This window comes from Entelurus aequoreus, linkage group LG08 (assembly GCF_033978785.1).
Source record: "Entelurus aequoreus isolate RoL-2023_Sb linkage group LG08, RoL_Eaeq_v1.1, whole genome shotgun sequence".
Lineage (NCBI taxonomy): Eukaryota > Metazoa > Chordata > Actinopteri > Syngnathiformes > Syngnathidae > Entelurus > Entelurus aequoreus.
In genome coordinates, this window is record NC_084738.1 from 35,910,547 (window position 1) to 35,934,838 (window position 24,292).

The window sequence follows — 24,292 nt, forward strand, 5'->3', positions numbered from 1 at the left end:
TAAACCTTATTGAAAAATTAGATATTCTTTTTTATCTCGTTATGTGAATTGCAACTTATTTACACATTTATGGAGAAATGTATCATTTGTTATGTACAAATTTGAATTGTGTACAAATTGAGAACATGAAGTAAATACATGTTTTAGCAAGAGGCGGCTAACAATGCAGGTAATGGGGATTCATCTATTACGCCAATAAAGCCCTTTTAAAAAAACACTCAAAAACCCCTTCAAAAAAAAAACTCACGTGGAGCGAACTTTGGGGCATGGAATCCAACAGGCTGAGTTTCATTGTTCGAGCAACATATGATGCGCTACCATCTCCCATAAACCTGCAACAATGGTTTGGAAAGGACCCATCCTGTCCCCTGTGTACAACCCCAGCAACACTCAAGCACATAATGGTTGGCTGTAGAACCAGCCTCACTCAAGGCAGATATACGTGGAGACATAACCAGGTCCTCAGATGTCTAGCTGACAAACTTGAGTGCAGGAGGATATCCATCAACGCCCAACCCATCAACAACCAGGATGTGTGCCGACACCTACCAGCGTTTGTTCGGGAGGGGGAAAAGCTGAAGACAAGACCTTCAAATCCTGATCTAAGCCCATTGAATGCAGCCAGGGACTGGCAGATGCGAGTTGACTTAGATCAGAGGCTAATTTTCCCCCCGGCGATCGCAACGACCACCCTCCGTCCAGACCTCGTCCTATGGTCTGAAACCTGCCATATTGTCTATATCATTGAACTGACAGTTCCGTGGGAGGATGCCATCGAAGAAGCGTATGAACGCAAGAAGCTGCGGTACTCCAACCTTGCAGCTGAGGCACAGGACAGAGGCTGGAGGGTAAGGGTGCGCCCAGTGGAGGTGGGCTGTAGGGGCTTTGTAGCTAGCACAACAGCAAAGCTCCTTAGGGAGGTTGGAGTCAGGGGGCAGGCTCACAGACAGGCCATTAAAGAGCTGGCCAACACAGCAGAGAGGACGAGCCATTGGTTGTGGTTGAGGAGGAGTGACACCAGCTGGGCTGCTAAGGCTAACACCTAATGGGACACACACACCCAGGGATTTGATCACCCTGGGGTGGGCCCTTCCTCAGCAGAGGGTGTCTTGTGGTAAGCCGGGCCGAAACACCCCGTGACGCTGGGGCACACAACTGAAGATGTGTCCCAATGGTGGAAAAGCCTCCCAGCAGTGTCACATAGCCTCACTTAGGTATGCGGTCAGGTGCAAGCCTGGCTCAGGGAGGAGGACGCCCCTGCCATGCAGAGTCCCCAGGGATTGTACCAACTAGTCCTTTCAACAAATTATGTTGTGTACAAATTTGAATTGTGTACAAATTGAGAACATGAAGTAAATACATGTTTTAGCAAGAGGCGGCTAACAATGCAGGTAATGGGGATTCATCTATTACGCCAATAAAGCCCTTTTAAAAAAACACTCAAAAACCCCTTCAAACAACAACGCTCCAAAATAAAATTCTGCTCAGGACCCTAATTTAGCCAGGACGCTGCTGAATGTTCTTGCAGACTTGTCTGCAAAGACCCAAATGAAGACCCTTACTGATGCTGACTCAGCCTAATAACCATAAAACATCATCTGAGAGAGAAGAGCTAAAAGATGGAGCTTCAGGTTGTGCAGTGACATCAGTCGGCAGCTACTGTGTGTAGATGTTGCAGTGTTGTCTTGTTAAACAACCCAGCCTTCATCAAATAAAGCTCTCAGTCAAGATGGTTGCATCGCCACAAACTGTAGCCAGACGCCACTCACTACGTTTCCATGCACTAATTAGTCCGATTTCTCGAATAGTTAGTTTTTTTTTTATTTTCACACCTACGTGTGAAGTCCCAAGTGTCCATGCACACTCTCAAATGTGACTATTGGTCATACGCCGTGTACCTCCCATACACTGGGGGGCGCTTATTTCCTTTTCGCACGGATAAATGTATTGCGTTTCCGGTTGACCTATGACCTTATACCAGGCATCTGCGGCTCAGTTTAGCTCTGTTGTACCTGATGTCCGCTGTAATACTGGCACAGATTTGAAATATTACGTCTCTAATTAATTTGCTGATGTTAAATAGCAGACAGCGTCAAGGAATGATCTTATATCGCGCTACAAACATGGCGCTACTACCAAGAAGGTCTTGGACCAGATGCAGGTCCCAAGTAAAAAAGATTGTAGGGAAAGAGTTTTTTCGAAGGAATTTTTGGACTGACAATCATGAAAACAAAACTTCCGAATGTCTCGGGAGTTCATTCATATGCTCTGTAGATTGATGGAAGGAGTTTTAAATTTGGAGGAAAAGACCGTTCGTGCCCCGGCCGGTACTGTTCCAGATGAAAGTTGCTATTGTTCTGGACTATTGCCAGTTGTGTGGAATACAGAGTTACTGCGAATACGTTTGGAGTGCACAAATGCAGCGTGAAGAGGTTTGTGTACGCTTTAATATTCGCCTTTAATACACCTGCTTCATTATCTTTCATTTCATTCGTATTTTGTTCGGGACTCCGAATTAAGCCGGTATTGTACATTTACTTAGCTACTTTTTTATATAAGTCTCTGTTTTTTCTTCTTCCATCAATGCACTTCAAAATGTTCAGTTCTTTTAATTTGTGAAGCAATCAAACATTATCCTCTTCAATACAATTCTTGCTATGTTTTTATTTGAACGGTAGCTGCTTCCGGTTTATATCCCATGCGTTGAGACTGGCGCATGCGCGATACAAAGGGTCCCATCTGGCGGAACACACCCACTCGAGAGATCAGGTTTTCAATCCCATAATCCAGGTGTGTTAGTCCGACTTTTCAAAAACCGAATATGATCGGATTAAGGTGTTTCCATGGATTGTAGGATGCTTATTTAGAGCCGAACTATTTGAGAACTCTGACTAAATTAGTGCATGGACTGACTGATGCCACTGCACAACCTGAAGCTCCTTCGTATTGCTGTGGTCAGTGATATATTTATATACCATTTAGTAAAGGCCTACTGAAACCCACTACTACCGACCACGCAGTCTGATAGTTTATATATCAATGATAAAATCTTAACATTGTAACCCATGCCAATACGGCCGGGTTAACTTATAAAGTGCAATTTTAAATTTCGGTTGAAAACGTCTATGTATGATGACGTTTGCGCGTGACGTCAATGGTTGAAACGGAAGTATTCGGACACATTGTATCTCAATACAAACAGCTCTGTTTTCATCGCAAAATTCCACAGTATTCTGGACATCTGTGTTGGTGAATCTTTTGCAATTTGTTTAATGAACAATGGAGACTGCAAAGAAGAAAGCTGTAGGTGGGATCGGTGTATTAGCGGCTGGCTGCAGCAACACAACCAGGAGGACTTTGAGTCGGATAGCAGCGGCTATCCGACGTTAGGCGCCGACCGCATCGATGATCGGGTGAAGTCCTTCGTCGCGCCGTCGATCGCTGGAACGCAGGTGAGCACGGGTGTTGATGAGCAGATGAGGGCTGGCGTGGGTGGAGCACTAATGTTTTTATCATAGCTCTGACGAGGTCCCGTAGCTAAGTTAGCATCAATGGCGTCGTTAGCAACAGCATTGCTAGGCTTCGACAGGCGGCACAGCATTAACCGTGTAGTTACAGGTCCAGTGTTTGGTTCGGTGTCTCCTGATAGTAGTATTGTTGATCTTCTGTCTATCCTTCCAGTCAGGGGCTTATTTCTTTTGTTTCTATCTGCATTTAAGCACGATGCTATCACGTTAGCTCCGTAGCTAAAGTGCTTCACCGATGTATTGTCGTGGAGGTAAAAGTCACTGTGAATGTCCATTTTGCGTTTTCGACTCTCATTTTCAAGAGGTTATATTATCCAAGGTGGTTTAAAATACAAATCCGTGATCCACAATAGAAAAAGGAGAAAGTGTGGAATCCAATGAGCCCTTTTACCTAAGTTACTGTCAGAGCGAAAAAAGATACGTCCTGCACTGCACTCTAGTCCTTCACTCTCACGTTCCTCATCCACAAATCTTTCATCCTCGCTCAAATTAATGGGGTAATCGTCGCTTTCTCGGTCCGAATCGCTCTCGCTGCTGGTGTAAACAATGGGGAAATGTGAGGAGCCTTTCAACCTGCGACGTCACGCTACTTCCGGTACAGGCAAGGCTTTTTTTTATCAGCGACCAAAAGTTGCGAACTTTATCGTCGATGTTCTCTACTAAATCCTTTCAGCAAAAATATGGCAATATCGCGAAATGATCAAGTATGACACATAGAATGGATCTGCTATCCCCGTTTAAATAAAAAAAAAATCATTTCAGTAGGCCTTTAGTAATAGTAATTTGATGCTCTAGTTAGACAAAGTGTTGCTAATGTTCTTATATAAATGATATTCCTTTTCCTTGCTTTGAAAAATAATCCTTTTTGGATCCTGGTGTCCTCAACCGAGCGTGGCCAAATCTGTGTCGGATGTTTTGGGCTGCACTGACAGCCGGTAAAAGATAAAAGAGCTTGACCTCCTACACATCCATACACTTCATGCAGGTAGCTCACATGCATGTCCTTTCTGCTGATACTTAGGAATGCGAGTGTAGGAGTGAGACAATTCTGCACACCAGGACGGTCCCACCGACACACACAGTATCTGCACGTCAAGTCTACCTCACACGCTTCCTTTTCTTCACACTTCCACTCTCACACAGCCTTTGTTGTGTCCCGCTTCTCTTGTTGGCCAAATCTTCTATACTTTCTGCCCTGTTGGCTGTTTTGCTGACAGACTCCAGCTGAATGTCATAGCAGGGAGAATAGCGGCAAGTGTGTAGGTTGGCCTTTTCGTCTTTCTGTAAGGGGAAAGCCCACACAACACTCCCACACGCCTTCACCACACACGCAGGAGGGATTCCAAACCTCACAAAGACCACATCCTGGTTAAATTTGTCCATTTGCTAAATAGCTTGTAGGAGAGGAGGCTTGTATTTTCTTTAATACAAGTTTAAATATTTGCTCTAATTCATTTAATACTATAAATTATCTAGTCTATGTCATGTGTTTTATTTTTGTATATATTATATATATATATATACATATATATATATATATATATATATATATATATATATATATATATATATATATATATATATATATATATATATATATATATATATATATATATATATATATATATATATATATATATATATATGTATATATATATATATATATATATATATATATATAGTGAAACTGAGGATGTTTATATTAAAGTGGCAGTAAAGTGGAAAACAAGTTGACTTTTATATGCTTAATTGTGTTCATTGTATCCATTAACCCACCATATCCAATTGTTTTTTTTAATCCAAAAACATTCTGCAGGCCAACAAAACCCGAGCTGCTAGCCGTACTTTGGACACCCCTTTGTTAAAATATTGTTTTTTGCATGGTCAGATCATTCTCATGTTCAAAAGACTTGCAATTTTTCTGACAAAACTTAAAGAACAAACAAGTTTTGTAAGAAAGATTAAATACTTTATTGATGCACATTATTTCCAGGCTTTTGCATAAAACGATGTGGAGGGGCTTGAGTTTGACACATGTGATCCAAAACCTTATATTTTTGAGCCTGAATATACAGAGGATGAACTACAAGTTTTAGAAGCTGAGTGATAAGCAGATCCATCAAGTAGTATTGTCAAGTGCTAAACAAGAAATACAAAATACGACAATCACTTAATATACAATGTCTGCTCTCACTGGTATGCCGACTGATGGGATGTTCATATTTTCCCGTTTAGATGAAGAAGTAATCATAATCATCATGCAGGTACTTTTTTTTTTTTTAAATGGGTGCACAACAGCATCTTTCATGTCTCTGTCATGATCTCTAGGTCTAAGTTGAATGTCAAAGTTGACCAACTTCTCGGCTTATGGCCACAACTTTCTACTATACAAGTGTGAGGCATGATTTAAGATCGAGAATTAACTTTTACCAACTCAGAGGCGATGCAGCAGCTCAGTATGTCAATAAGCTAGTCAATAAGCATAAGCTAGTTAGCTCTCTGTGATCACGGCCTTGCTAAAAGTAGTTCCTCTGCATTAGAGCTTATATGAACAATTCCCCTAACACTTGATTATTTATTCAGGTCACAACATGTAAATGGAGTATTGTTGTTGGTTTTTGAATGTTTTTTTAGATTACTTTGTGGGCGCAATAGATTCCCCCATTATCTTAATTGTTAGCCACCTTGCACTTGCCGTATTTTACGAATTGGAATGCATGAAAAAAATAAAAACATTTGTGTTCTTGTCTCACATAAGGATTGAGGATAATGGGCAACATTCCAAAAGAAGTGCACTTCTCCTCTGACTTTAAGGTAGAAAAGACCTTGACTAACATCTGACACTGTATTGTGCTTTCCAACCATCCATCCAATTTCTATCACTGGGGTCCTGCGGTTTGCTGGAGCCTATCCCAGCTGTTTTACACGTTAAAAAAATGTCAAAAGATTTTACTGTATAATACTAGCAGTTCAGTCCTCAGAATTGTACTGTAAAATTAAAGTGTTACCAATTTGAAATGTAAACTAATGCACTGTAAAATCAACAACACTAGAGTTTATAATTAAAAACTATCAGCTCAGTCTCCAAAATTATACTGTAAAAATACAGTGCTACTTTTCTATTTACTGTAAAACAACAACTGTTGATTTTATGATATAAAACTGGCAGCTCAGTGGTCAGAAGTTTACTGTAACAATAAAGGTAGTGCCATGTTTTAATTTACAATAATGTATCGTTAAAAAAAGCGACTCTAAATGTTATCGTGAAAAAATGGTTGCCCAGAGTCCAGAATTAAAAAAATAAATAAAAGTGATATCGTTTTTCAATGTACAGTAATGCCCTGCAAAACAACTGTAGGTTTTATGGTATAAAATGGTCTGTTTATTTTCCACAATTTTAGTGTGAAAAAACAATGATATCGTTTTTAAATTTACAGTAGTGCACTGTAAAAACATTTACAGATTTTACTGCAGATCAGTGACCAGAATTTTATTTTAAAATATAAGTGGTACTGTTTTTTGTAAAAAAAAAAAAAAAAAAAAACAGCTGTAGATTTTACGGTAAAAACTGGCAGCTCAGTTGCCAGCATTTTACTGTAAAAATTAAAGTGGTAGTTTTTTTCAATTTACAGTAATTTGGTGTAAACAACAATGTGCATTTGGTTGGTGGAGAAATCTGCCGAGTTTACCATTAAACACAAGACAATCTGATAGACGTCACCATTGAAAGAGGCTTGAGACAGACACAGGAGGCCACAGGACACATCATCTGCAAGCTGGGAGGAGGCATGGCGAAGTCGTACTGACTGTCTCCTGGAAGATGGATGGCCTTGTCAGGACCAATAATTAAAGTACATACTACTACTCTTTTCCTTTTCAATTCACTACATAGAAATATCAACAATTTTACCTTAAGGAATAAGTCATATGTTACAAGAATAAAGTAATAACATTACGATCAAATTATTAGGGTGTCCCGAAAGTCTGGACGCATTGGCAAAAATGCATAAACCGTTTTATACAATTATATAAATGAAACAGTTGTGTTTATATTATATGCATAATAGATTTAAAAACATATTGTAAAATACAAATAAATATTTCTATGCTTCGTGAAATTTATTTTAATTTTCATCCATCCATTTTCTACCGCTTGTCCCTCACTGGGTTGTGAGGGGTGCTGGAGCCTATCCCAGCTGCACTCGGGCGGAAGGCGGAGTACATACATTTTAATTATTCATTATATTATTATAGATTAATTCTATTATGTGTTATTTTTAAAATTCTTTAATCATCCTTTAAAAATAAACTGTTATTTCATGCATGATTTTTAAAACCAATTATTTCATTACGCAATTTTTGTTCATATATGTATGCATTATATAAAGTATTTCAAAACTTTAGGGAAAGCATGTACAATAATTATGACAGCATAAAAAGTATACAACTTTATTATTGTAAGATTTCGCTTGTTTCATGAAAAACCCCCTACTTTTTTAGTTTTGTTATGTCATTGTCCTACTGTATTATATTATTTTGTGATTATACTTTAATAATATACAATACTTGTATAACCTGTGTCCAGGCATGGGGAAATACTTTTATTAAAACCATTTAACACCAAAGATGTCACCAGAGACTGCAGGATTTTTGACGTTATTTTAAATTTACCATAGGTCTTTAACTATTAGTGCAGTTGCAGTTGAAATAATTGCAATGGTTTCTGACACTAGAGGCTGCATGCTTTCCAGTATTAAACGCATCATCCCGGTAATCCAAGGGACTGTGTCACAGCAGCTCGGCGAACACAAGGCTTTGGCACAAAGAAGAGTGGGGGTTTGTTTACAGAGGAGCGTGATGTTGTGTGACGAGAAGAAGGATGAAGCAGCAAGATTTATATGACATATTTCCACGGAAATGTGAAATTTTATTGGGTGTTTGAAATTATTACCGTTGCTTATTGCGTTTGTCACATGTTTGCCGTGTCTTTGTTCCATCCTTAATTGGCACACGTGTCCCAACTGTCCTGAACTGGGCTTTTATTTGGTTTGTTTTGCTGTCATTATTTTGACATACTATTTGCACTATATCAGGGGTGTCAAACTCATTTTAGCTCAGGAGCCGCATGGAGGAAAATCTATTCTCAAATGGGCCGTAATGGTAAAATGATAACATGATAACTTAAAAATAAAGACAACTCCAGGTTGTTTTCTTTGTCTTGCTTTGGCCAAAAATAGAACAAGCACATTATGAAAACATACAAATCACAACTAATCCTCTGGACAAAACACTTCATGTTTGTTGAAAATTCTGAGGAAATTGGTGCAGTTTCAAAAACACAATGAGCTTAGACTTTGTTTCAGTGTATCTATAAAGCCAGGATTAACTTTAAGTCAGTCTTTCTGGTATTGAACAGGAAACACAACATGTAAACTCTTCTAGGTATCAAATACCACCTTTGTCATGTCCACGTACGGTATCAATCCAGTGCTAACTCAACAGACCGTAAGAAACGTAAGAAACTATTTAAAAGGGTTAAGTTTACTTTTCTTGTGTTTGACAGAGACATTTTGGGGCAACGAGGGTGCCAAATGACGATGTGTTCGAAGCAGAAGACGTAAAACAGCAGGTTTTAAATTTCATGTGGGTCGAGGAGGAGAAGCCACAGTCACCCTTTACTGTGTACCTCTTGCTTGGCCCCGGTATAAACCATTTGCTTGCCTAACATAATTGCTATTGTGACATCCAGTGTACACATTTAGAACAGCAAGTTCTTTCGTTAAAAAAAAAAAAGCAGCTCATTTTTATACCTGGCAAACTCATCATGCGGGCCAGAAAAAAACTGTTCAGCCCGCGGGCCGTACGTTTGACACTCCTGCACTACATGATCACAATGTATTCAATTTTATTAATAATCTATTACTAATAACCTACACTATTTGTGACCCACTCTGTTTATACCCTGTATTATTTGAATTAATATGTTTATACTATTTTTCTTGTGGTACTCATTCGGCTAAATGTGGGACCTCGGGTACTAATTTCTGTGTCATCTCTTGTGTCTAATGTGTGCTGCTATGACAATAAAGTTCCTTGAATCCCTGCCAAAATTCAGAGGAGGTGCATACCCAGCTGACAGGGCCTATTTATTTAACACTGCTATACATTTTTTATGAGATTTAATTTAATATTCTAAAACAGTGGTTCTCAAACTTTTTCACCAAGTAACCACCTCAGAAAATACTTGGCTCTCCAAGTACCACCATAATGACCAGCAATTAAATACAGTAGGGTAGTAGGAAAAAAAAATACAAGGCAGGGGTTTTGTCAGGTATTTAACAGGTATATTTAATATGTTTGACCACTGTAAAAATACACAAAGTTTGAATCAATCAATCAATGTTTATTTATATAGCCCTAAATCACAAAAGTCTCAAAGGGCTGCACAAGCCACAACGACATCCTCGGCACAGAGCCCACACAAGGGACGTCGATGTGAATGACTATGAGAAACCTTGGAGGGGACCGCATATGTGGGTAACCCCCCCCCCCCCCCCCCCCCTCTAAGTACAGTCCCTAGTGGATCCACATAACAGTGAGAGTCCAGTCCATAGTGGGGCCAGCAGGAGACCATCTCGAGCGGAGACAGGTCAGTAGCGCAGAGACGTCCCCAACCGATGCACAAGCGAGCGGTCCACCCCGGGTCCCAACTCTGGACAGCCAGCATCTCATCCATGGTCACCGGAACCGGAATAACCCGGCGAGGGGGCAAAGGAGAAAAGAAAACAGCAGATCAACTGGTCTAAAAAAGGGGGGTCTATTTAAAGGCTAGAGCGTACTTGCCAACCTTGAGACCTCCAATATCGGGAGGTGTGGGGGGGGGGGCGTGGTTATTTACAGCTAGAATTCACCAACTCGAGTATTTCATATATATTTCATATATATATATATATATATATATATATATATATATATATATATATATATATATATATATATATATATATATATATATATATATATATATATATATGAAATACTTGACTTTCAGTGAATTCTAGCTATATATATATTTTTTATTTTATTTACATAGAAAAAAAACAAACAAACTTGAATTTCAGTGTTCCAGTGGCTATCCATTAGATGGCAGTATTGTCCTGTTTAACCTCTCCGTTCATGATGAGTATATCATTTCGGCCGCCATGTCTGTAATTTCGCCCTGCGATGAGGTGGCAACTTGTCCAGGGTGTACCCCGCCTTCCGCCCGATTGTAGCTGAGATAGGCTCCAGCGCCCCCCGCGACCCCGAAGGGAATAAGCGGTAGAAAATGGATGGATGGGATGGATGTCTGTAATTTCCTCGTTCTTCTGCTTCGTCTCCTTGTTGTGTGCGCAGTTGTGCACTCTATAAAAGCCCTAGATGTTATGACGTCTTTGGGCAGGCAAGCTGTTTATTTTGTGGGAAAGCGGACGTGAGAACAGGCTGTCCCCACTCAGTCTCAGGTCCGCATTGAGCTGTAGGGGGCGTGGCCTCCAGCTCCGGCTGAATACCGGGAGTTTGTCGGGAGAAAATCTCTGCCGGGAGGTTGTCGGGAGAGGCGCTGAATATCGGGATTCTCCCGCTAAAAACGGGAGGGTTGGCAAGTATGGGCTAGAGTATACAAATGAGTTTTAAGATGGGACTTAAATGCTTCTACTGAGGTAGCATCTCTAACTTTTACCGGGAGGGCATTCCATAGTATTGGAGCCCGAACAGAAAACGCTCTATAGCCCGCAGACTTTTTTTGGGCTCTGGGAATCACTAATAAGCCGGAGTTCTTTGAACGCAGATTTCTTGCCGGGACATATGGTACAATACAGTCAGCAAGATAGGCTGGAGCTAGACCGTGTAGTATTTTATACGTAAGTAGTAAAACCTTAAAGTCGCATCTTAAGTGCACAGGAAGCCAGTGCAGGTGAGCCAGTATAGGCGTAATATGATCAAACTTTCTTGTTCTTGTCAAAAGTCTAGCAGCCGCATTTTGTACCAACTGTAATCTTTTAATGCTAGACATAGGGAGACCCGAAAATAATACGTTACAGTAATCGAGACGAGACGTAACGAACGCATGAATAATGATCTCAGCGTCGCGAGTGGACAAAATGGAACGAATTTTAGCGATATTACGGAGATGAAAGAAGGCCGTTTTAGTAACACTCTTAATGTGTGACTCAAACGAGAGAGTTGGGTCGAAAATAATACCCATATTCTTTACCGAGTCGGCTTGTGTAATTGTTTGGTTGTCAAATGTTAAAGTGGTATTATTAAATAGATGTCGGTGTTGAGCAGGACCGATAATCAGCATTTCCGTTTTCTTAGCGTTGAGTTGCAAAAAGTTAGCGGACATCCATTGTTTAATTTCATTAAGACACGCCTCAAGCTGACTACAATCCGGCGTGTTGGTCAGCTTTAGGGGCATGTAGAGTTGAGTGTCATCAGCATAACAGTGAAAGCTAACACCGTATTTGCGTATGATGTCACCTAGCGGCAGCATGTAAATACTAAAGAGTGCAGGGCCAAGAACCGAACCCTGGGGGACTCCGCACGTTACCTTGACATAGTCCGAGGTCACATTGTTATGGGAGACGCACTGCATTCTGTCAGTAAGATAAGAGTTAAACCATGACAAGGCTAAGTCTGATATACCAATACGTGTTTTGATACGCTCTAATAAAATATTATGATCGACGGTATCGAAAGCAGCGCTAAGATCAAGAAGCAGCAATATAGATGACGCATCAGAATCCATCGTTAGCAGTAGATCATTTGTCATTTTTGCGAGGGCTGTCTCCGTAGAGTGATCTGCCCTGAAACCGGATTGAAAAGGTTCACAGAGATTGTTAGACGCTAAGTGTTCATTTAGCTGCTGTGCAACAATTTTTTCGAGGATTTTCGAGATAAACGGAAGGTGGGACAGTAGGGGGCCGGTAGTTTACCATGAGGTCAGGATCGAGGTTAGGTCTTTTGAGTAGAGGATGAATAACCGCTTTTTTGAATGCTAGGGGAACAGTGCCAGAGGAAAGTGATAAGTTTATAATATTTAGCACTGATGGACCTAATAATACAAAAAGCTCCTTGATAAGTTTCCCAGGAAATGGGTCAAGTAAACATGTTGTTTGTTTTGTCCCATTTACACATCTTAACAATTCCTCAAATGTTATTTCATCAAAGAGAGAGAAACTATTTTGGAGGGCGGTATCCGTCGTATATACAGTCGTATCTGTGTTAATAGAACCCAGTTGTAGCTGGGATGCATTGTCTTTAATCTCCTTTCTAATGACTTCAATTTTCTTATTAGAGAAATTCATAAAGTCATCTGCCGAGTGGGTGGAGCTACTGGGAGGAGTCCCTTGTTGGGTTAGCGATGCTACTGTACTGAACAAAAATTTAGAATCATTTTTGTTGAGGTGGATGAGATTTGAGTAATATTTAGCTTTAGCTAAGGTAAGCATGCGTTTATAAGTTATTAAACTATCACTCCATGCTTGATGGAAAACCTCAAGTTTAGTCGCGCGCCATTTACGTTCCAGCTTTCTACATGATAATTTATGGGCTTTAGTTTCTTCTGTAAACCATGGGGTACGCCTTTTAGGGGCCCTTTTTTAGCTTTAGCGGTGCTACACTATCAATGGTGTCGCGCAGGGCGTCGTTAAAGTTGTTAGTGAGGTTATCAATAGAGCCGACATAATTTGAGAATGGTGCCATTACCGAAGGGAGTAGGCCAGCAAGAGTCGTCGTTGTGGCAGCATTAATGTTGCAGCTGCTATAGTAGTTATTATTATTATTAGTTTGTTGACAATGAGTCAGAACTTCGAATTTTATAAGGTAATGATCGGACATTACTTTAGTATACGGGAGTATCGTAACTTTGGAGGTGGTGACACCCCTGACAAGCACTAGATCAATCGTATTACCGTTGCGATGCGTGGGTTCATTTATTATTTGTGTAAGACCACAGCTATCAATTATAGTCTGGAGCGCCACGCACGGAGGGTCCGATGGGGTATTCATATGGATATTAAAGTCCCCCATTATGATTATATTGTCGGCATGCGTCACTAGATCAGCAACAAACTCTGAGAATTCACTGATAAAGTCTGAATAGGGCCCAGGGGGGCGGTAGATAACAGCCAGGTGGAGAGGCAGCGGTGTGACAAACCTCATAGTGAGCACCTCAAACGAGTTATATTTATTATTTAGGTTAGGTGTAAGATTAAAGTTTTCATTGTATATTAGTGCGACACCCCCGCCCCTTTTAAGAGGACGGGCAACATGTGCATTCGTATAGTTAGGAGGAGATGTCTCATTTAGCGCAAAAAAATCGTTTGGTTTGAGCCAGGTCTCGGCGAGATCAACGACGTCAAGTTTGTTGTCTCTAATGACCTCATTAACTAATAACGTTTTGGAAGATAATGATCTTATGTTTAAAAAAGCCCATATTATAGGTAGTGGGCTGTTTTGAGGATTGTTTGTTGAAATTCTCCGAAGTAGCAATATTATTAATGTTGCGTTTATTATGCGTAGTGCACTTTAAATAGTTTCGCCCATATCTAGGAATTGATACGACGGGAATTTTCAGATTGTTTGCTTGGTGCTGCGATAAACTGAACGCATCAGAGTTAGCCACCTCAGTAGAATGCATGTCTACCTCTGACACAGTCACAACAGAAAAAACATTATGTGAGTTGTGTTTTATTCTAAGAGAATTGCTATGTGTGCAGGGATTATCCAGCCTGTCGCCGGCTAGTTCTAGTTTAAATGACTTCTTACCCGGACACTCCACGCTTCTTTGAGGATTAGCCTTTCGCTTTGTTGTTAGCCCCGCTCGGCATCCCCGCTTCTGCTTCCGCTCACACCGCTTACGTCTCCTCCATTGACGGTCCCCACTAGTACTTGACTCCGCTGCTACAAAGGCCGCTCGATGTAGCCCGCGAAGTATTCCCATGCTAGCGAGGAGGTCCACCGTACATGCATCTTTAAGTCTATAACGACCCGATCTATCCACATCCAGAATTGTCTGTCGGTCGTATGTGATCACAGAGTGTCCACGCTTTGAGCCAGCCATGAAATTGACAGAATTGACGGGTATTTTTGCCAAATCGCTCTACACTCCCAAGAGCGTCTGCAAGCCGCTGCCATCAGGGCGCCGCCATCTTGCCAAAAAAATAAATAAATACAATTAAAAAAAATAAAAAATAGTAACACTGTGTTTGAATAATTAAGTGATCTCTAGATAGAGCCCATGTACTACTACCACAGTTTGAGAATCACAGTTCTAATAACTAGAGCTAATCAAAAACACATGGCCGCGTTATTCATGTATGCACATATTAATCACGCGGTTTAGTTTGAATGCACATGCTTCTTTACTTTAAAGTGCCAGGAGAGTGGAAAAACAAATTGCCTCTATATTGAAGCTATTATCATACATACTGTATCTGATTTATGACATTAAAAGATCTTCAAAGTTTGCGAATGAATAGATATGATCAAAATAGTATCAATCTCATGGAGATTCCCTAGCAATTTTGAGAGTTAATGAGGAAGCCAGTCATGTGGTCGCATGACGTAGACTTAGGAACCAAAGATCCCTTCTCCATCAACAACAATGCTTATCAAGCAGACTTTATGTGAGCCAACAATGATTGTCACACACACACTAGGTGTGGCGAAATTATTCTCTGCATTCGACCCATCACCCTTGATCACCCCTGGGAGGTGAGGGGAGCAGTGGGCAGCAGCGGTGGCCGCGCCCGGGAATCATTTATGATCCCAGACGTTATATTTTTTAGCCCAAACACAAAGAGGATGAGCAATAAGTTTTAGAAGCCGAGAGTACGGATGCAGTTTTATTGAAACACTATGGCATCCACAGCATTGCGAGCTGCTAAACATACACACTAACCATAATAAACCACAATAAAAAAAACACTTACTGTAATATTCCCACTCTCGCTGGGATGCCAACCGACAAGACGCTCACATAATCCAGTTTAGATGAAGAATTAATCCCAATTCTCACAAAGGGATACAAATAGTTGCAGCAAAAAACGTCTTTTTGTGTCTTTGCTTAAATGCTTGAATTCTAATCTAGAATTTACTCTTTGCAAGTTTGAGACAAAGCAGAAGCAGCCGACGGCTCAGTGTGTCAACAATATCAGCGTAAAATAGCATTAGCTCACTACTATCAATATGCCGCTAAAATAGTCTGTCTGCTTTGGCGCTTATAATAACAATATCACTCATATTTGGTTAACTTTCAGGTCAAGACAGGTAAATGGAGTATTGTTGGCACTTTCTAGATGTTTTTAGAGAGGGTATAATGGGCGCAATAGAGGACCCTCTATTTGTTGACTCTATTGTTAGCTATTTATTTATGATTTTGAATGAAAAAAAAAAGCCAATCATATTCTTATCTTACATAAGGATTGTGAATAATAAACAGCACATCTCTTTTGAATTGTTTGCATATTTCCAGTGTGGCTGATCTGATAATATGGTCAGAGTGCAGAAGCGTTACTCCAGTGACGTAGAATCTATGGAAATTGCCGAAGATATTCGGAGTGGAATATTCAAAATGCCACTGAATTTGTGTCATTTTGTGATGTTTAAACAGTATTTTCACATGCTTTGTGCATTGTAAATACAATTGGATATGGTTTAATGGATACAATGAAACACAATTAAGCATATAAAGTCAACTTGTTTTTACACTCTACTGGTACTTTAACACCAGATGGTTACCTGAAATGCAGCGCAGGTTGTTTGACGGTCAGTGATCAGGTCAATGCATACAGATGAGCGAGGAGGCTGAATGTTGTCTTCACTGGAAAATTTCACCTCAAAATAAACCCCTAGTGTACTTGACATACAACTGTTAGCAAGTTCTGAGCAAAGAAATGACTTACATTCAGGTACAACGTTAAAACAAATATTCATTTATGACATTCTGACAATAAAATAACACTTGTGTCCAAATTTTGGGGTCTTTTTTAAAGTTAATTTAAACGATGCACGCAAGTAATTTACTGTGATTAATGGAGATCAATCAAAATAAAAGTGTAATTATTCTGATTAAAGATTTAGGGCCTGATTTGCTAAAGGTTTGCGTGTACTATGTACAAACTTAGTGCACACACAAAGCTGATCTACTAAACGTGTGCAAAGTAGATTGCGTCTGTTAAGTGAGCAGAATAAGGCGTGCAATCCATGTTGCGTCTCTGTCTTCATTAATATGCAAAATATATGCTGATCTGGGAAAGAAAATGCAAATATAATTATTTCACACGTGCAATGTGATTTACCAACATTCATCACCGTTTTGGGAGCAGTATTTTGCCTTTTATTTTGCAAACTGACACCGTTGCACACGTGTCTGTGAGAAAGAAGTGCTTGCACTGCACAGACAGACGATGGACAGAAATAAAAAATATTAAACACATCGTCTATTCAGCAACATCCTTTTATAATTCTCTAGCTGCTAGATGACTTAAGGGGCTGATGAAAACAAATTGATTGGTGTCATTTTAATATTTCTTTAATGATGTTCGTTTTTTTAGAATATTTATTACTAACATATATCATATGTGATAAATACTTCTTGGAATATGCATTTTTTGCATCTTGAGCACACACAGTGCAGCCTACAGTACTTCCCATGCAGTTTTAGCGGTTAAAAAAAAAAGTTTCAATGTAGAAGCAATGCACCACTGCTTCTAAAATGCCCATCAACAATGGTAGATGTCTCTTGCTTTTTTTTATTTTAAATCATAGCAAAATGCCACAGGTAGGAGCATGATAACATGAATGTGCAGTAAATGAGTGTCTCCATGGTGACCCGCAAAATTCTCATTTAACTAAGGCGGTCTGCACCACTTTTTAATTACACATGCAGTCTTAGTAGATCACACGCAACACACCCACGAATAGTACACGCTACTTTATCGATTGCACACGTTGTTTTGAGCGAGGTACTTGGATCTTAGTAAATCATGCCCTTAACCGTTTGATTACAATAAAACATTGTTTTTTTTACATTTTTTGAAATACTTTTTTATCTATGCCATTCTCAGGCGGATTAAAGGCTAAAGATGAAGATGTGGAATAATGATGAGGCGGTGCAGGAGTATTGTATCAGTTCCTGTCTGTGGTTGAACATTAACAGGCTAACCCTCCCAGAGTTGCTCTATGAATGGCTGTGAATGAAGGCCCCGCTCTCTGCTGCATCCTGTGGTCCTGCTGAGGCAGACAGGAGGCTGACAGTGTCGCATCATCACAGAGCCGTTCAACAGGATCTTCTGTCTTTGTTTGTCTCGACGGGACAAGACAGGAATGGCGACACATCGGCCAAAACGACCTTGTCGTGCAGTTTTCTACAGACGAGGAACCGAGGCCTGTCAAGAACACGGTACAGGAAGTACGGAGGTGGAAGAGAAGCCGAGGTTTCAAATAGTCTAAATTGTGTTGGATTTACCCCACAAGGATTTTTCCATTCCTCAAAGTGCCATATAAAGTACATTCTGATATACTTACACTAAACAGTTTATGATAGATTTGCATTTGTCAATTTTAAGTATGTTAAAAGTTATATCAGTGTAAAACCTACACGTTTTAAAGAAAATGTAAAACATTTCTATGTCAATTTTACCACTTCAGATTCATATTATAGTTGCACTTAAAACTATCCAACAGTCATCTTTAAAATGTACAAATGTAGTTAAAAAACTAGTAATATTAATGGTTTAAATTTAAGTATAAAAGTGTTTTGGCTTAAAGCTTTACGTTTAAACTATACTGCAAAGAAATACAATTTAAAATTGGGGTTGAATAATTTTGAGTACATCAGCGTGTATACTTTCTTTGACATGTTTTTATGTGTGACTATTGTAATAATTATCCAAAAAAAACATGTTTGAGTTTGAGTTTGAGTTTATTTCGAACATGCAAGCATACAACATGATACATCACAATTTCCAGTTTCTCTTTTCAAAATGTGGCTTGATATTTTCAAATGTGGCTTGATATTTTCAAGCCACATTCCAAAATGTCTGATTACCAACTCAGATTCTTATTATAGTTGCACTCAAAAATATTCAACAATCAATTGTAAAATGTTCAAACTATCAACAGTCAATTTAAAAAAAAATAGAAACTGTACTTTCAATGGTTCAAACCAGTGTTTCATATAGCGCCCTCTAAGGGCCGCCAAAAATATCTGTTTCTCAGCTGTGGTCCATATAGACCCCAGCGGTACTCAGTTGTAATACACTTTTCCACCACTTGTGGCAGTAATGACAATATCAAACAAACAGAAGAAGTCTGAAGCTGAAGTCACAGAGAAGTTTATTAAGCGCAAAAATTATGACTAAAGTTGTGAATTTGTATTTTTATTTGCACTTTAATTTTATTGACAGTTTAGTTGAGAAAAATATTCATTATTATTTTAAGCTTATTTATTTTAGCACAACATGATTGTAAGCACATTTAATGTGTGTCAGTTATTTATGAGTCCCTTCTTATGCAGTATATTTGATGAGTACCCTTTTTTCTAATCAGTCTGACTTAAGCCTAAGGTTTGTGTGTTAAAGAATCTTTGTGCCAAACACATAGTTTCGTGTCATTTGACAAGATCATAAACTGTGTGTAGGTTAGATACGATTATTGATTACGATTAAAAATCAAGAATAACACAAGGTGTTAATATTTGAGTGGGCCCAAAGCCCCTCTGTAGTAGCAAAGTTGGGACCCGAGGTCAAAAAGGTTAAGACCCCCTGGTTTATACTGCAAAGATATAACATTTACAATCCGGGTTGAATAATTTTAATTAGAACTCTAAATGTTTTGTAAAAATGACTTTTTTCTGACAATGATTAAATACTCAATGCTACTTTATAACTATCTTAAAATGTTTTAATTAGATTAGATATTTCAAAGCCACATTTCAACTCAAATACAACACTATATGTATATATTCTGTATTTTTTTTTTTTTTTTTTTTTGGGGCACATGCTGTTGGAATTTAGGACTCGTCCATGAGATTGGGCTCGTCGTCTCTACGTGATGACGGACACACACGGGTCATCCATCTCTGGATATCTTTGTTCTCTGGAGGGGACAAGACAGGAGCGACAACACATCAGCCATAATGGCCATGTCTGTACTTTTACACTCTTGTCGACTGAGGCGCAAAGCTGCAGACAGGAAGTGCAGTGTTTACCTAGTCTAGGGGTGTCCAAAGTGTGCCCGGGGGCCATTTGCGGCCCACAGCTAATTTTTTACGGCCCACAGAACATTTTAAAAATACCATTCCAAAAAAAAATAAAAAACATAAAAAGGGGAATTAAAGAGTAAACAGGTGAAATGTAATGAGAAAAAGTTGTAAATTTGACTGTAATAACACAAAGATGCTATGCAGGCAGTTTTTTAACTTAGAAAATTTTATTGCTCAAAAAATAATAATGAAAATCAAATTTGGTCCAAAGTATTGACCCATTTAAGGCTCCAATTAGTGCACATATTTATGAGGGAAAATATTGTATATTTTGTGTGTTTGCCATATAAATAAAACGTAAGAAAACATGCATAGATAATAAAAGCTTATATTCGACGGATAGATGTGGAGTTAATATAGAGATTTAAGCGTTGAATGTAAAAATAATATGTATTGATACATGACCTATTTTTCACACTTTTATGAGTGGGGCCCTTTTGGATCTTCAATAATTTTAGTGGAACTTTTTTTTTTAAATTGTCATTATTAAAAAAACAATAATGAGACAAAAGCAATGTTGTTATGAATTATTTACCCATTTAGGACTCCAATTACTCCACATCAAATATTCCACTTTGAACATTTTGTGGGGGAAAATATAGCATATTTTGTGTTTTTGCCATTAAAAGCAGGGTTTTTGTTTGACAAAATGGGCATAAAACGCAAAAAAATGTTTTACTTTATGTCATCGGATAGGTCTGAAGTTGATCTATAGATATTTAAGCATTGAAAGTATGATAGGAAATATAGGACTTATTTTTAACACTTTAAAGACTAAGATCCTTTTGGGACACCCGGACCTTTAGCACTCCCCTAAATTGAATTAATTAATTAAATATACATACAGTATATTGTATTGGTTTTAAAAATGAAAAATAGCAAAATGGCTTCTGAATGCTTTGATCTTTCAGTGTGCGGCACTCAGTGGAAAACGTTTGCACACCCCTGACCAAGCCTTTCATGGACCACCATGGGTAACTCTTGATAGTATTTTCCTATTCATTTTGTCTGCAGTGTGCCAGTTTGTAGCACTCCCCAACACACCTCCTGCACTGCAGACATGTCATCTGCGATACTAAAGATGTTGGTGCTGTTTTGAAGTGTTGCTATTTGCAATAAAATATTGTGAAGCTAATTATGATAATATTTCGACATTGACAAGCCTGGAATTGACGTATAGCTTGGTTGGTAGAGCGGCCGTGCCAGCAACTTGAGGGTTGCAGGTTCGATCCCCGCTTCCGCCATCCTAGTCACTGCCGTTGTGTCCTTGGGCAAGACACTTTACCCACCCAGTGGGTAAAGTGCCACCCACACTGGTTTAAATGTAACTTAGATATTGGGTTTCACAATGTAAAGCGCTTTGAGTCACTTGAGAAAAAGCGCTATATAAATGTAATTCACTTCACTTCACAATTAAGAATTAGGGGGAAATCAACATTGTGATTTCCCCTAACAAGAAGAACGCATGCTTCACTGGTGTGTGGGGGCGTGCAGAGAGAAACCATTTTAAAGCATCTTGGCCGCTAAAACATACTGTGAGCACATCATCATCATCTTCATCACCATCGTACCATTGTTAGGAAAGCATTCTTCTCGATATACACGAGGTCCCACTGGGTCCATGTATGAGTAAAATAAATAGCAAATAAAAAATATGTACGAGTTCCGTTCCTAGAGCGGCGATGTAAGTTGAGTGTTTGTGTAAGTCGTAACTTAAACCTAAATTATACCCAAATGAACACCTAAGTCAGTCAAATTGTGGCCCGGGGGCCAATTGCGGCTCGCAGCTTATTTTTTATCGGCCCGCAGCAAATCATAAAGACAAAATAAACAGGTCCTTAACATTACACAAAATAACAAAGAAAAAAATAGAACCGACTCAAATCACCTCCAAAATGGCACCTGACCCCTGTATATGGTCTTTGATCATTTCCAAGTGTCCTGTTCTGATGTACATGTGTACACATTTCTTGTAATACATGGGAAGTTTTGAAGTTTGAATGGTGGTATAGTAATAACATTAGTAAATAATAATTGATGAATGATCTCACGGGGGTTATATTAGGCCAGGGCTATTTAATTACATAATAAAGAGGGCCGCAGTTTCAAGAGCCCAAGGGCTCAGGGGCCGGACATCGGAATGTGAATTCTTCCGCAGGTTATATATTACTTTGAGACTGTGTTTACTTAATTGCAAAGTAAACACATTGGCTTTCACACTGCACTGTCAATAAAAGAAAAAATGTTGAGGATTGATATTCCTTCTTTTTAAATATTTCCCGCGACCCCGAAGGGGACAAGCGGTAGAAAATGGATGGATGGATGGAGTTTTATTTCTGTACAATTCTTCCTTCATTTAGGTTCGTAAGACTGAAAACAAAAACATAAAATAAACATAACAAAAGTCTTGTCACACACACACGAGCTGTGGCGAAATTATTCTCTGCATTTGACCCATCATTGTGTATTTTACATAAATAATGTCCATTGTGTATTTTACATAAATAAAATTGAACTTTTCGTGTTGAATATTCACATAATAAATTACAAATGTTTACACATATTGGCGTTATACAACATTCACCCACGAACATTGTATGTTGTTATGTGATACTAATAAAAGTCTCAATCAATCAAGCAATCAATCAATCAAATGTATCACTATTAGCGTTGTCGCCCTCTACTGGTCAAATTTAGCGCTACATGTATTAAACGAGGTTTGATCGGCAGAGTCACTCTCAGACAAAAAAACAACACGACTGCGAATACAAATGACATCTAGAAGTCAGCAATTTCAATACAAAACAAACTAAATATATTTATGCACAATATCTACTTACAAATGTTTGACCAAGTTTGGTGAGGAAGCTTACAGGCTGGGATGTCTACCATTGTTGCTGCTTGTCTGGGTCAATGTGTCCGTCGCTTAAAAGGTCCGGCAGGAAACAATGACTCGAGGACTTGATCGGGGCTGAAGATTCAAACTTTGTTGTCCAATCGTTGTTAAAAGTCAGACTTTTTCCATTTATTTGGATTTTTTCCCCGGGTTGAATGAGTAGTCTTCTTCTACTTACCCTTTTGCTGCTTCATTGTGACACTTATGCTTCGCTGTTGCCCCCTGTAGGGTGCCGGGAGTACTACTACATACATGCTCAACCCTAGTTTTAATGGTTTCATCAAGCATATTTGGGCGATGTTCGGCAGGCCAAATGAAAAGCTTTGGCCAGTTGAATAGACCTGGATTAGGCATTCCACTAATTTGCTTTGTTATCACTAACACAACGATAAGTGTTTATACAGATGTTTAGTTAAGCATATATTGACTGACCTATATTGTGTTGGTTTTAATATCTCCAACGCAGTGCTTCTCACACGTTTCCACCATTGATTGATTGATTGAAACTTTTATTAGTAGATTGCACAGTACAGTACATATTCCGTACAATTGACCACTAAATGGTAACACGTACCCCAATAAGTTTTTCAACTTGTTTAAGTCGGGGTCTACGTAAATCAATTCATGGTACAAATATAATATATTTGTACCATGAATTGCATAGCCAACCATATCTTGTGATTTACCAACTTGCTGCAAGCAGAGATGGAGAGCCATCACAGAAATCACAAGTTGCTATACTATCAGCATAATGCAGTCATCCCAAGTACCACCTCAGAAAACACTTGGCTCTCCAAGTACCACCATAGTTAGCAACATTATAATACAGTTTTGTTGATTGATTGATTGAAACTTTTATTAGTAGATTGCAGTGACGTGCAGTCACTAGAGGCAGGTGAGGCAGGGCCTCACGTGCCATCATGGAAAGAAAAAAAATGTAAAAAGAAAAAAAATTAATTAAATTGTTATATGTATCCAGTGATTATACTATAAAGTTATTTTCCATTTAACTTCACCAGTTTTAGATTATTTTTATTCAAAATCGCTGAATTTTCACATTTGCCGTTCAAATACTGAGAAGAGACTTGCTGTGATCAGCAGCCAGTTGAGGCACGTCACTCAGTTGTATTGTGCCTCAACATGGATTGCGGACTCGGCTAACTGCTGGCCTGCTGTGCAGTGAGACCGTATTGCTATATCCATCCATCCATCCATTTTCTACCGCTTGTCCCTTTCAGGGTCGCAGGGGGTGCTGGAGCCTATCTCAGCTGCATTCGGGCGGTAGGCGGGGTACACCCTGGACAAGTCGCCACCTCATCGCAGGGCCAACACAGATAGACAGACAACATTCACACTCACATTCACACACTAGGGACAATTTAGCGTTGCCAATCAACCTATCCCCAGGTGCATGAATTATATTATACATTTCCATAGTTTAGTTAGCTGAGGTATATAATGTACAGTGTATTTTGTCAACAACTGTATGTGTGTAAGGTATTTCTTGTGCTGAGCAATCATAAAACTGCTGCGAAGACGCACTGGCTGAGGCTCGCAGTA

General features: G+C 39.2%; 1 protein-coding gene across 3 annotated transcripts in view; it reads right to left on the reverse strand.

Moving 5' to 3' along the window:
- The window catches only part of LOC133655084 (uncharacterized), a 45,489-nt gene extending 22,589 nt beyond the window's left edge, over window positions 1-22,900 (reverse strand). For 2 of the 3 annotated variants that reach the window (XR_009826943.1, XM_062054991.1), the window contains exon 1: window positions 22,677-22,900. The gene's annotated coding sequence lies outside the window, so the exon portion shown is untranslated. Of the gene's footprint in view, window positions 1-18,994; window positions 19,671-22,676 lie in introns of those variants that run through there. The other variant, XR_009826944.1, reaches the window with a different exon arrangement.
- Between the last annotated feature and the right edge of the window lie 1,392 nt (window positions 22,901-24,292).